A 6,913-nucleotide genomic window follows, 5' to 3' on the forward strand; every position below is an offset into this window, starting at 1 on the left:
GGACATGGACGCTGTCCTTCAGCTCTTCATCTCAAGTTTAGCGCTCTACCACTTGAGCCACACCGCCACTTCCAGGTTTTTTCTTTTTGCTAATGTGGTACTGAAGAATTGAATCCAGGGACTCTTGCATGCAAACACTACAACTGAGCCACCTTCCCAGCCTGAGAGAAGATATTTTAACTTATTTTCTACACGTAAATTAATATTAAGCAAAGCTAATTAAAATAATTACTTATTTACTCTTCAGAGATTGAGTATATTACTCTTGGATATCTTTGAGGAAAAGACTTTAGACTCATTACAACTGATGCCTTGCATTGAAATTACAGGTTAAACTTTCTTCTTCATTAAACAAAAGCTTCAGTTCTTTCATATTAGAATTGTAAAATCATAATACCTGAATGTTGATTTGTTTTCCTTTGCTATTTTCAATTCCATTTTTCATCCATTAGCTATCTAGAGATAATTTCGACAAATGCCCATGAATGGGATTGCTGGCTCTAGAGCTATGTACATTTGACCATACAAAATGATGCTAATTGAAATGGACTCCAAGACATGGAAACAATAATTACTTTTTTTTTCAGATATCAACCTTGATGGCGGTAAAGAAGTGTAACTAGATCTTATTTTATTTCATTTGTCTTTGATTTATCTCTGGACATCTCTGTCTTGATTCTGGTACCTTCCATCTTGTATATACATTATCTGATTTGGAGAAAGAAAGGGAAATAACATAATGATGAAAGAAGTGACCCATTGCAACAATGATATTCACAAGACAATATACCGGCAATGAACTTTACAACTTTGGGGTGGGGGGTATGGTTGGGGGTGGGAAAGGATAGGAGAACAACAATGGAGTGGGTAACAATATTCATCAAGGAATGTACCTCACTCATGTAACTGTAACCACTCTGTGCAGTACCTTTAAATAAAATAAAATTTAAAAAAGTGAACCTACCCTAAAAAAATATCCCTTTCAAAATAACCCATCTGTAATAGTACTTGTGAGGGATTCTAGACTCAAACTGTTATACCTGGAAAAGGATATATTGGGAAGCCATCTCAAACAGCAATAAAAAGGCTGAGAGCTGTGCTCTGGAAAGGTCAAACAGTTAAGGGAAGACAGGGGTATGATTTATTACCTCAAAAGTATTTAAGTTAGAGCTGTTGGACACTAAAAGTTTAAGACTTTGGAAACAAGATGTATGTCTGTGCTATGGTTGTAATGATTATTGCTCCCTTCTGCTCCTTAAAAATAAGGGGTTCAATTATCACTATGTATACAAACAATACCTCAGTTAATAGTTGTAACCACAAACTAGATTGATGCCTCAGTTTGTGGACATACCTGTAGCCACTCATTACCCCACCCCTGTATTAAAATGAATATAAAGCATTTTAAACAGGATTTGGGGATCCAGAAGCTGGCAATGAGGCTTTGGGTCCTCTGGTGTCTACTTTCCTATCACTTCCTGTGATTTCTCAGTTCTTTGGCCAGGTATCCCAATATCTTTGCTGTTCCATGGTTGTGGTTAGTGACAGTACTGATATTCGGGACACCTCAAAACAAACTATGGAAAACACTTCCTCAGAGAAGATTCACAAATGTATAGGAGCACCTGGAAAGAAACCAAAGATCACCAGTCATTCTGTGATCCTATAACAAGAAAGTATAATTCAGGTGTATCTTTACTTTGGATATATATAAGAGATGGACAATTGTCCCTTTTGTACATTTGGTATAGGAGCACCTGGAAAGAAACCAAAGATCACCAGTCATTCTGTGATCCTATAACAAGAAAGTATAATTCAGGTGTATCTTTACTTTGGATATATATAAGAGATGGACAATTGTCCCTTTTGTACATTTGGTATTTGGTATTGCATAAATTTTCATAGGTCACAAACCTTGTCACTGGAGTGATGACCCAAAGGTCTTATCTCAGTTGCCTGTTTCAGTCTTAGATGAGTGTGAATTGCATAATTGTGAACATTTTTCCATGAAACTTAACAACACAGAATGAAGTTTGAATGTCAGGCCACTCCATACCTCTAAAGATTTTACATATATTACAGTAATACACACATAAACTGCTCAGCACTCATAGCACATTGGTGTGTTATAATTGTCTTCAGATCAGAAATATTCTAGAGTTTAAAGTGGAATGATGGGCTGTACATTTTCAATGGAAGAGTGATGATCACCCCCTGCAATTATTCTCAGTGGAAAATCCTTCCTGTACATTTTACTGACTTAGCTTCTACTCTGTGCTTTACCATTATCAGGGAGGGTCACACTGTGTAGAGCTACAATACTGCAGCAACCTTAGCTGTCTTTGAATTTTACCTCTAATCTTAATACCACGGTCAACTCCGCAACTCTAATCACATCATTAGTGGACACCTGAATTTTCCAAGCTTGGTTAAAAATTCAGCTATCATTGCTCATTGCCAGTGTTAAAGATCTCACTCTATTAGATTTATTGTGTTTCTTCTTGTATTTCCAACACTGCCTTAGATGTTGGTTTTTGATATAGAGCTTTTAGTTTGCATTTGATTTATGGAAGTGTTAGTAATGCCAGTTGAACTGCATATATTATAATGTAAGTAATTTGATGTTTTGACATATGAATTTAATTGTGGCAATTGAGGAAGTCAATGCACATCACTCACAAAAGTTTCTTTATATGTACTGATATTGCTTTATTGTGAACTTCCTAAAAGCCAGTCATAGGAGCACATGTCCCTAATCCCATCACTTCTGTCACTGAGATGAGGCTTGAAATATCCAGACGCCTTGGCAATTCATAGTGAGAAAGTTTCTACAATGAAGGGTGAGAGAATAGAAAAAAGACAAATGAATCTTCCAACTGTTTTGTTACATGTTCTATACACTTAGCCATTAAGACACCATAACAGTATTTTTATAACTTCTTACCTACTTTTTTCCTGTTCTGAGATGTTTTATTTATGAATCTCTAAGAAATCATATAAGAATCATAAAATAAATCTATAAATCATATAAGAAATCTTTAAAAATAGTTTTTTATGGATATATAACCTAAAAGGAATAATTTCAGGAAAGTATTAAGCACATAAAATGTAATGCACACCTAAAATTGTCTATTTATTTAAAACTTCAGCAGTTGTAATTTATTTATTCTAATAACAAAGATTATAAACTAAGCTACAATAGTATTCCAAACGGAACACAGAACTAGAAAAATGAAGGGTAGCACTAAAGAATGCTACTGCTACTACTAATAGAGTAAGAATAAAATTTAGGCAAAACTCCTTCAGACTAAAAGCCACAGGACAGCCCCAACATTACTTTAATTGTTTCATATGAAGACAAGACCTTTTTTGGTAAATATAAATTTTCACAGATATTAACATCAGTTGGGTACATATTTCTTAAGTCCTTCAGGAAGGATGTTCTGACAATGTTGATGGAAGCTGACTTCTTTGGGACCTACTACACAATGTGCCGACACCATTCCAAGCACTGCACCTGCATTAGGGTAATTTTAGTGCTCATGATAGTTCTTCCAGTTAGGAAATGAATTAAGTATTTTATTAAAAACAGAAGTAGGCAACATGGCCAAACAAATTTCCCAAGTACCCAATACGGATCAGCTGTAGAACCAAAATTCAAATCCAGGTTTCCACCAGGCATATCTGAGGATATTCTGTAAGTTTCACATTCATTACCTTTCAAGATGTATGGAGCAGTTGAACCCACATTATCTTCCCAATTATGGTTATAATGACAATAACATTGCTACAGAATATACATATTTTTAAATTAAAAAGGTGTGGGTAATGACATTGTAGGTGATCTTTATACCAAATAAAGACTGAACCAAAAAGAAAAGTAAGGGGCTGGGAAGGTGGCTCAGTGATAGAGCGCTTGCCTTGAATGCATGAGGTCCTGGGTTCAATTCCTCAGCACCACATAAGCAAAAATAAAAAAGTTGAAAGTGGTGCTGTGGCTCAAGTGGTAGAGCACAATCCTTGAGCTGAAGAGCTGAAGGACAGCACCCATGCCCAGAGTTCAGGCCCCACGACCAGACCCCCCCAAAAAAAAATAAAAATAAAAGAACCTAGGCCACAAATTTTAGTCACAGTACTAGCACTCATATACCATATATATATATTATATATATATATGTGTGTGTGTGTGTGTGTGTGTGTATACACATATATATGCTTCCTAAAATATACAGTTAGTTAATTTGTCGAAACCTGGTCATTGATTAAATATGAGTTGTGTAAAAGTATTTAAGTCTGAAATGACTCCAAGGTATTTTGAGAAGACAGCTGGAAGAGTTATCACTTAATCAAATAGTAATGAGGAATTGGTTTGTAGATAGAGATCAAAGCTCACTTTGGGATATTTTGAGTTTGTTAAAATCAGTAGTTAGGAGTTGTCAATAGACAGGATTCTATTAAGGTCTTGAATTAAAGTAAACACAGATGGAGAAAAAATACAGAAATAATTACTGTACTCAGTGGTAAAAAACATGAGAAGGAATAGTGCAGAGCTAATCCCCGGGATACACAAATATGTAAAACATGAAAAATGAAGAAAAACCATAATAAATATGTAATGCAGACTTATATGGGTAGGTATTTTTAATGTTTAAGGGTTATGAAGTGATTGTGTGATGACCTAAAATTTAAGAAATTAGTAAGTTCAACTATCCTTTGGGCCAATCATAGCTGATAGTTTAAGTTAAACGGGGCCACAATAGTGTGTCTTGATTTACCAAAGTGAAAATAGGCCAATATTTGGAAAGCCACTTTTTCGACATGTGGTTGGAGTGGCAATTACTGCAGTTTGTTCAACTGTCAGTAGAAAGCTACAGGTTTAGCACAATGATAGAAATCTTTCAGGGATCTGGTAGATTTTCCCTCTGTCTTCAATTTCCCTTTTTTTCTGAGAGCTAAAATATCACTACTGGAAGCCTGTCCAAATTGTGCCTTTGGCAAGTTAACAGATAGTCAGTCTATCACATGCCCAAATAAAAGAGAATTGGAACAGGTTTACATTGAGCACTCACAGTAGACGGGTCTCTGGACTTTCTCAGGAAAAGCCTTCTGCCATTGTGGGATGGATAGGGCTGGATAATATGCAAAATAGACACCATAGATTGAAAGTATTCTGCTAAGTTAACACTTGAGATATCGGATGTTTTAACTGCATTGTATTGATTTTATGAATCAGTTAATCAGATTCTTCATGCCATATGATTTTACTAGACTGTAAAACGCATGCTTATTGCATTTCCTTTGTATAACATATAGTATGTTTTGAAATTTGGTATAAAACATTTGTCTTTTCATTTATTTATTTTTAGTATGTATTACTCTAGTTTTCAAGAGTAGGGAAATGCCCTGGAACTTTGTAATTTGATGTCATATGCAATTTATTTTTTAAATTCTTATTTAGTGTCTATTGCAGTCCCCGGCTATATGTAATTTAAACTGTACTTTTCTTCAAGTGTATCATCCTACGCTGAAGTTTTTTTCTTACAAGCTTTCTAATAAATATGTAGTCTATTCAATTTTGAACAGTACTGCTGTACCTCCCACTTATTTGTGGCATTTCTGAAATCCAAGTTCCTCTATGTGTCAGGGTGGATACTTTTGCTTGTAACAATTTTGTTATTAAATACATAGCATCTGACTACTTAGGGAACAAAGGATGTGAAGTTACAGTATCCCAATAAAGAACTTCCAGGACAATTCAAGGGCAACTCATGTACTCTCTGTGTAGGTGAATAGGAGCATAGAAAAGAAAGTCTTATACATGAAAGTGACTGGGAGTGAGTGCACATAGGTATTCACTTATTTATCTGTTGTTATAGTTTTACATATTCAATATTATTCATTATATATATATATATATATATATATATATATATATATATATATATATAATGATCACAATTTCCAAAATCCAGAGAACCACATCCATGGGCATCGCTTTCCTATATTGCTCTTTGGGTAATAAGAATGAAACCTGGTATTGTCCTGTGGTAGAGAAATAACTCAGAGATTCAAAAATTTTTCTTTCAATATGTTGCCTGTTCCTACATCTAAAATGAGGAAGTCTGTTAATATGTAATACATGTTATAATCTATTTAATATATTTATACAAGGTATAATATATTCTATATTATATATAATAACTGAGTGTTATATATTCATAAGGAAAAATACAACAAATGTATCTATGTCCATACTTTCCCAGCCATGATTAGGTTCAGTAAAGTTAGGTGCATTACATCTCAACAGGAAAAGTCTACTGAAGTTTTGATGACCTTGAGCTAGATAAGGAGAATTTCTGTAAAAGGAGCCTCTCTTCAATTATGAGAAAAGATAAGTTTGGAAGTTTTTTTGTTTTATTTTTTTGTTTTTATTTAGGCCGGACAAGGAGCCTGAACTCTGGGCCTGAGCACTGTCCCTCACCTCTTCAATTCAAGGCTAGTTCCCTACCACTCAAGCCATAACAGCACTTCTGGTTTTTTTTTTTTTGCTTATGTGGCACTGAAGAATCGAACCCTAGGCATTGTCCCTGAGCTCAAGGCTCGTGCTCTACCACTTGAACCACAGCATCACTTCTGGCTTTTTCTGCCTGGGATTGCTTTGAATCATAATACTCAGATCTCAGCCTCCCAGGTAGCTAGGATTACAGGTGTGAGCCACCAGTGCCCAGAAAGTCCCTCTCTTTTAGATATTATTCTAAAAGCCTCCTATCCAAGGTCACTCCTAAGATAATAAATGGACCTATGCCAATATTTCCTTCATACTCTCATCTCCTCTTATGGCTATGGTGTGTCTTTTCCATTGTATCCTGAACCTACTTCACAGTTCTCTTCCTAATCCATGATTCTCGATATA

Source organism: Dipodomys merriami, unplaced genomic scaffold, assembly GCF_024711535.1.
Source record: "Dipodomys merriami isolate MVZ:Mamm:240054 unplaced genomic scaffold, mDipMer1.0.p SCAF_626, whole genome shotgun sequence".
In the NCBI taxonomy this organism is placed as follows: Eukaryota; Metazoa; Chordata; class Mammalia; order Rodentia; family Heteromyidae; genus Dipodomys; species Dipodomys merriami.